The sequence below is a fragment of the Oryzias latipes genome, chromosome 17 (genome assembly GCF_002234675.1).
Source record: "Oryzias latipes chromosome 17, ASM223467v1".
NCBI lineage: Eukaryota > Metazoa > Chordata > Actinopteri > Beloniformes > Adrianichthyidae > Oryzias > Oryzias latipes.
In genome coordinates, this window is record NC_019875.2 from 12,988,952 (window position 1) to 12,996,314 (window position 7,363).

Here is a 7,363-nt window from a genome sequence, read left to right on the forward strand (position 1 = left end):
CCTGGGCTGACCCCTGTCTTCGCAGAGCTCAGAGGCTGTGCGGCTGTGGTTCGACAGGCTGCATTCTTCCCCCACCAAGAAAGGCTGCGGCCTGCCCCTGGGCTGACTCCTGTCTTCGCAGAGCTCAGAGGCTGTGTGACTCGTCTGAGAGTAAGGCTGCATTCTTCCCCCCCTGAGCCGTGGCCCCTGTCTTCGCAGAGCTCAGAGGCTGTGCGGCTGTGGTTCGACAGGCTGCATTCTTCCCCCACCAAGAAAGGCTGCGGCCTGCCCCTGGGCTGACTCCTGTCTTCGCAGAGCTCAGAGGCTGTGTGACTCGTCTGAGAGTAAGGCTGCATTCTTCCCCCTCTGAGCCGTGGCCCCTGTCTTCGCAGGGCTCAGAGGCTGTGCGGCTGGCTCTGCTTCGACAGGCTGCATTCTTCCCCCACCAAGAAAGGCTGCGGCCTGCCCCTGGGCTGACTCCTGTCTTCGCAGAGCTCAGAGGCTGTGTGACTCGTCTGAGAGTAAGGCTGCATTCTTCCCCCTCTGAGCCGTGGCCCCTGTCTTCGCAGAGCTCAGAGGCTGTGCGGCTGGCTCTGCTTCGACAGGCTGCATTCTTCCCCCACCAAGAAAGGCTGCGGCCTGCCCCTGGGCTGACTCCTGTCTTCGCAGAGCTCAGAGGCTGTGTGACTCGTCTGAGAGTAAGGCTGCATTCTTCCCCCTCTGAGCCGTGGCCCCTGTCTTCGCAGAGCTCAGAGGCTGTGCGGCTGGCTCTGCTTCGACAGGCTGCATTCTTCCCCCACCAAGAAAGGCTGCGGCCTGCCCCTGGGCTGACTCCTGTCTTCGCAGAGCTCAGAGGCTGTGTGACTCGTCTGAGAGTAAGGCTGCATTCTTCCCCCTCTGAGCCGTGGCCCCTGTCTTCGCAGAGCTCAGAGGCTGTGCGGCTGGCTCTGCTTCGACAGGCTGCATTCTTCCCCCACCAAGAAAGGCTGCGGCCTGCCCCTGGGCTGACTCCTGTCTTCGCAGAGCTCAGAGGCTGTGTGACTCGTCTGAGAGTAAGGCTGCATTCTTCCCCCTCTGAGCCGTGGCCCCTGTCTTCGCAGGGCTCAGAGGCTGTGCGGCTGGCTCTGCTTCGACAGGCTGCATTCTTCCCCCACCAAGAAAGGCTGCGGCCTGCCCCTGGGCTGACTCCTGTCTTCGCAGAGCTCAGAGGCTGTGTGACTCGTCTGAGAGTAAGGCTGCATTCTTCCCCCTCTGAGCCGTGGCCCCTGTCTTCGCAGAGCTCAGAAGCTGTGCGGCTGGCTCTGCTTCGACAGGCTGCATTCTTCCCCCACCAAGAAAGGCTGCGGCCTGCCCCTGGGCTGACTCCTGTCTTCGCAGAGCTCAGAGGCTGTGTGACTCGTCTGAGAGTAAGGCTGCATTCTTCCCCCTCTGAGCCGTGGCCCCTGTCTTCGCAGAGCTCAGAGGCTGTGCGGCTGGCTCTGGTTCGACAGGCTGCATTCTTCCCCCACCAAGAAAGGCTGCGGCCTGCCCCTGGGCTGACCCCTGTCTTCGCAGAGCTCAGAGGCTGTGTGACTCGTCTGAGAGTAAGGCTGCATTCTTCCCCCTCTGAGCCGTGGCCCCTGTCTTCGCAGAGCCCAGAGGCTGTGCGGCTGTGGTTCGACAGGCTGCATTCTTCCCCCACCAAGAAAGGCTGCGGCCTGCCCCTGGGCTGACTCCTGTCTTCGCAGAGCTCAGAGGCTGTGTGACTCGTCTGAGAGTAAGGCTGCATTCTTCCCCCCTGAGCCGTGGCCCCTGTCTTCGCAGAGCTCAGAGGCTGTGCGGCTGGCTCTGCTTCGACAGGCTGCATTCTTCCCCCACCAAGAAAGGCTGCGGCCTGCCCCTGGGCTGACTCCTGTCTTCGCAGAGCTCAGAGGCTGTGTGACTCGTCTGAGAGTAAGGCTGCATTCTTCCCCCCTGAGCCGTGGCCCCTGTCTTCGCAGAGCTCAGAGGCTGTGCGGCTGTGGTTCGACAGGCTGCATTCTTCCCCCACCAAGAAAGGCTGCGGCCTGCCCCTGGGCTGACTCCTGTCTTCGCAGAGCTCAGAGGCTGTGTGACTCGTCAGAGAGTAAGGCTGCATTCTTCCCCCCTGAGCCGTGGCCCCTGTCTTCGCAGAGCTCAGAGGCTGTGCGGCTGGCTCTGGTTCGACAGGCTGCATTCTTCCCCCACCAAGAAAGGCTGCGGCCTGCCCCTGGGCTGACCCCTGTCTTCGCAGAGCTCAGAGGCTGTGTGACTCGTCTGAGAGTAAGGCTGCATTCTTCCCCCTCTGAGCCGTGGCCCCTGTCTTCGCAGAGCTCAGAGGCTGTGTGACTCGTCTGAGAGTAAGGCTGCATTCTTCCCCCCTGAGCCGTGGCCCCTGTCTTCGCAGAGCTCAGAGGCTGTGCGGCTGGCTCTGCTTCGACAGGCTGCATTCTTCCCCCACCAAGAAAGGCTGCGGCCTGCCCCTGGGCTGACTCCTGTCTTCGCAGAGCTCAGAGGCTGTGTGACTCGTCAGAGAGTAAGGCTGCATTCTTCCCCCCTGAGCCGTGGCCCCTGTCTTCGCAGAGCTCAGAGGCTGTGCGGCTGGCTCTGGTTCGACAGGCTGCATTCTTCCCCCACCAAGAAAGGCTGCGGCCTGCCCCTGGGCTGACCCCTGTCTTCGCAGAGCTCAGAGGCTGTGCGGCTGTGGTTCGACAGGCTGCATTCTTCCCCCACCAAGAAAGGCTGCGGCCTGCCCCTGGGCTGACTCCTGTCTTCGCAGAGCTCAGAGGCTGTGTGACTCGTCTGAGAGTAAGGCTGCATTCTTCCCCCCTGAGCCGTGGCCCCTGTCTTCGCAGAGCTCAGAGGCTGTGCGGCTGTGGTTCGACAGGCTGCATTCTTCCCCCACCAAGAAAGGCTGCGGCCTGCCCCTGGGCTGACTCCTGTCTTCGCAGAGCTCAGAGGCTGTGTGACTCGTCTGAGAGTAAGGCTGCATTCTTCCCCCTCTGAGCCGTGGCCCCTGTCTTCGCAGGGCTCAGAGGCTGTGCGGCTGGCTCTGCTTCGACAGGCTGCATTCTTCCCCCACCAAGAAAGGCTGCGGCCTGCCCCTGGGCTGACTCCTGTCTTCGCAGAGCTCAGAGGCTGTGTGACTCGTCTGAGAGTAAGGCTGCATTCTTCCCCCTCTGAGCCGTGGCCCCTGTCTTCGCAGAGCTCAGAGGCTGTGCGGCTGGCTCTGCTTCGACAGGCTGCATTCTTCCCCCACCAAGAAAGGCTGCGGCCTGCCCCTGGGCTGACTCCTGTCTTCGCAGAGCTCAGAGGCTGTGTGACTCGTCTGAGAGTAAGGCTGCATTCTTCCCCCTCTGAGCCGTGGCCCCTGTCTTCGCAGAGCTCAGAGGCTGTGCGGCTGGCTCTGCTTCGACAGGCTGCATTCTTCCCCCACCAAGAAAGGCTGCGGCCTGCCCCTGGGCTGACTCCTGTCTTCGCAGAGCTCAGAGGCTGTGTGACTCGTCTGAGAGTAAGGCTGCATTCTTCCCCCTCTGAGCCGTGGCCCCTGTCTTCGCAGAGCTCAGAGGCTGTGCGGCTGGCTCTGCTTCGACAGGCTGCATTCTTCCCCCACCAAGAAAGGCTGCGGCCTGCCCCTGGGCTGACTCCTGTCTTCGCAGAGCTCAGAGGCTGTGTGACTCGTCTGAGAGTAAGGCTGCATTCTTCCCCCTCTGAGCCGTGGCCCCTGTCTTCGCAGAGCTCAGAGGCTGTGCGGCTGGCTCTGCTTCGACAGGCTGCATTCTTCCCCCACCAAGAAAGGCTGCGGCCTGCCCCTGGGCTGACTCCTGTCTTCGCAGAGCTCAGAGGCTGTGTGACTCGTCTGAGAGTAAGGCTGCATTCTTCCCCCTCTGAGCCGTGGCCCCTGTCTTCGCAGAGCTCAGAAGGCTGTGCGGCTGGCTCTGCTTCGACAGGCTGCATTCTTCCCCCACCAAGAAAGGCTGCGGCCTGCCCCTGGGCTGACTCCTGTCTTCGCAGAGCTCAGAGGCTGTGTGACTCGTCTGAGAGTAAGGCTGCATTCTTCCCCCTCTGAGCCGTGGCCCCTGTCTTCGCAGAGCTCAGAGGCTGTGCGGCTGGCTCTGCTTCGACAGGCTGCATTCTTCCCCCACCAAGAAAGGCTGCGGCCTGCCCCTGGGCTGACTCCTGTCTTCGCAGAGCTCAGAGGCTGTGTGACTCGTCTGAGAGTAAGGCTGCATTCTTCCCCCTCTGAGCCGTGGCCCCTGTCTTCGCAGAGCTCAGAGGCTGTGCGGCTGGCTCTGCTTCGACAGGCTGCATTCTTCCCCCACCAAGAAAGGCTGCGGCCTGCCCCTGGGCTGACCCCTGTCTTCGCAGAGCTCAGAGGCTGTGTGACTCGTCTGAGAGTAAGGCTGCATTCTTCCTCCCTGAGCTGGCCTCTCGAGAAAGAGCAGAGCGCCGAGGCTGTGTGGCTCTGGGGCGGTCTGAGTCAGTCAGCCTCCAAGAGCCGAGGCCAAATCATCTCTGTCTCCCCCCCTCTCTCCCCAGTCTCTGCCCCTTTCAGTCACACACACTCCTTCTCTCCTGAGCTGTGGACACGTATTTGGTGTGTGTAAAAATGCAAACAGAGCGCCGAGGCTGTGTGGCACTGGGGCGGTCCGAGTCAGTCATTCTCCAAGAGCCGAGGCCAAATCATCTCTGTCTCCAACCCCCTCTCCCCAGTCTCTGCCTCACATTCCTTCTCTCCTCCTCCTCCTCCTCCTTCTTCCCTTTCTCTCTGTCTCTCTGTTTCTCTGTCGCGCGCGTTCTCTGAGCCCCTTCGGAAAGCTTTCTGTGTCTGCCCACTGCCCTCATCTCTGATCTGGCCCCACAAAAAGCTGAGCTGTGGACACGTATTTGGTGTGTGTAAAAATGCAAACACGTCGTCTTCAGAGAGGGAAATTCCACTCTGGCCTCCCTGCCGCTGTTTCCTCAGGGGCCCTCTGTGGGGGCAGGCTCACAGAGCTCTGCGAATGAGCCGAAGCCGAGCGGCTTTGGACGTGACTTGCAGACACTCAGGCGTGTAAAACCAGCGATGCTCCAACGAGCATCCTTTTTATTTTCTCTTTGTGATTAGTGACATTGAAAATCCTGCTCGGCATAGCTGCGAGACGCTGCTTTTCTTGCAGGGCCCTGCCCGCTCCCTGAGCTGAGAACCTCCCTGTTTTGAAACACAGAAGAAAGCTGCTGATCGGCCGAGTTCCCTTGCTTCCTCAAAAAAAAAAAAAAAACTCTGGTCTTTGCTCGCAGCTGCAGGCAGCACGGTCCCTCCTCTGCGTCTGGCCTGCTGTTTCTCTCGCCTGCTCGTGAGTGTGTGCAGAGTGCGTTCTCTGTCTCGCAGGAGCCCTGTGTGGGGGCAGGCTGAAGCCTTTCGCAAACAGAGCCACACAGCCTCAGAGCTTTACGAATGAGCCAACAATTACACAGCCTCGCGGCTGTAAGGTGGAGTCTGTTGCTGTCCCAGAAGCCCGCAGCCCCTGAGTGCACCATCATGCACCCTCCTCCCTTCTGGCCACTGGAGCAGCTTTTCATGAGCCGTGTCCGTAGCTCCCTTTGTCTTGGCCCCAAAACCTGAGCTCTGCACACGTATTTGGTGTGAGCTTTGGATGTGAGATTTCAGCGGCTGTCTTCTCTTCGCTCTACGCGAATAGAACTCCTTCGAAGAGAGGATTTGGTTGTTGTTTTTGGTTTTCTTTTGTCTTTTTCTTTTTTCTTTTCTCTGTTTCTCTCTCATCCAAGTTTCTGTTTGTTGAGAGTCATTTATGTTTCCCTTCCATGTAAAAAAAAAAACAGCGATGCAGGCTGTTCTCTTGGCTTGACAGCGGAGGGGATTTCTCTAACGTGCCTCGGTCGGCCTCACAGAGCGGAGGTCTCCGCATGCCTCCCTCCCCCCTCTATCTCTCTCGCGCGTGTTCTCTGAGCTCGTTCTACAGCTTTCTGTGTCTGTGTCCCTGTGTCTGGGGAAGGGATTTTTCTAAAGCACACGCCAACCTAAGCAAGTGCGAGGGGTAAGGAAATGAAGACAGAGAAAAAAAAAAAAGAATGTCTCGTTGGTCACTCACAGTAAAACAGTGGATGGATAAAAAAAAAACACAGGGGTCAAATGCACCCTAAAGTACAGCGCGAGGGAATTGCCAAATGCCGGCCACCAAGTAATGTCTCGTGGGGTCATTTATACTTTGTAAAACAGTGGAGTGAAAGTTTTTTTTTTTAAAAAAGTACGGGGTCAAATGCACCCTAAAGTACAGCGCGAGAGGTATGAAAATAAATAAATAAATTGATGACCCCCTTCTCCCCCCCCTCCACCCCCTGGTGGTCGTGGGGTGTAAGGACAATGAAGAAAACAAATACGGGGTCAAATGCACCCAAAAGACAGCGCGAGGGGTATGAAAATAAATAAATAGATTGATGCCCCCCCTCATCCCCTCCACCCCCTGGTGGTCGTGGGTGTAAGTACAATGAAGAGAGGATGGGGTCCTTTACGTTCCGTAAAACAGCGGAGTGAATGTTTTTTTTTTAAAAAAAATATGGGGTCAAATGCAACCAAAAGACAGCGCGAGGGGTATAAAAATAAATAAATAGATTGATGCCCCCCCTCACCCCCTCCACCCCCTGGTGGTCGTGGGGTGTAAGGACAATGAAGAAAACAAATACGGGGTCAAATGCACCCAAAAGACAGCGCGAGGGGTATGAAAATAAATAAATAAATTGATGCCCCCCTTCTCCCCCCCCCCCTCCACCCCCCTGGTGGTCGTGGGGTGTAAGGACAATGAAGAAAACAAATACGGGGTCAAATGCACCCAAAAGACAGCGCGAGGGGTATGAAAATAAATAAATAGATTGATGCCCCCCTCATCCCCTCCACCCCCTGGTGGTCGTGGGGTGTAAGGACAATGAAGAAAACAAATACGGGGTCAAATGCACCCAAAAGACAGCGCGAGAGGTATGAAATAAATAAATAAATTGATGCCCCCCTTTCCCCCCCCCCTCCACCCCCTGGTGGTCGTGGGGTGTAAGGACAATGAAGAAAACAAATACGGGGTCAAATGCACCCAAAAGACAGCGCGAGGGGTATGAAAATAAATAAATAGATTGATGCCCCCCCTCATCCCCTCCACCCCCTGGTGGTCGTGGGGTGTAAGGACAATGAAGAAAACAAATACGGGGTCAAATGCACCCAAAAGACAGCGCGAGAGGTAATGAAATAAATAAATAAATTGATGCCCCCCTTCTCCCCCCCCCCCCCTCCACCCCTGGTGGTCGTGGGTGTAAGGACAATGAAGAAAACAAATACGGGGTCAAATGCACCCAAAAGACAGCGCGAGGGTATGAAAATAAATAAATAGATTGATGCCCC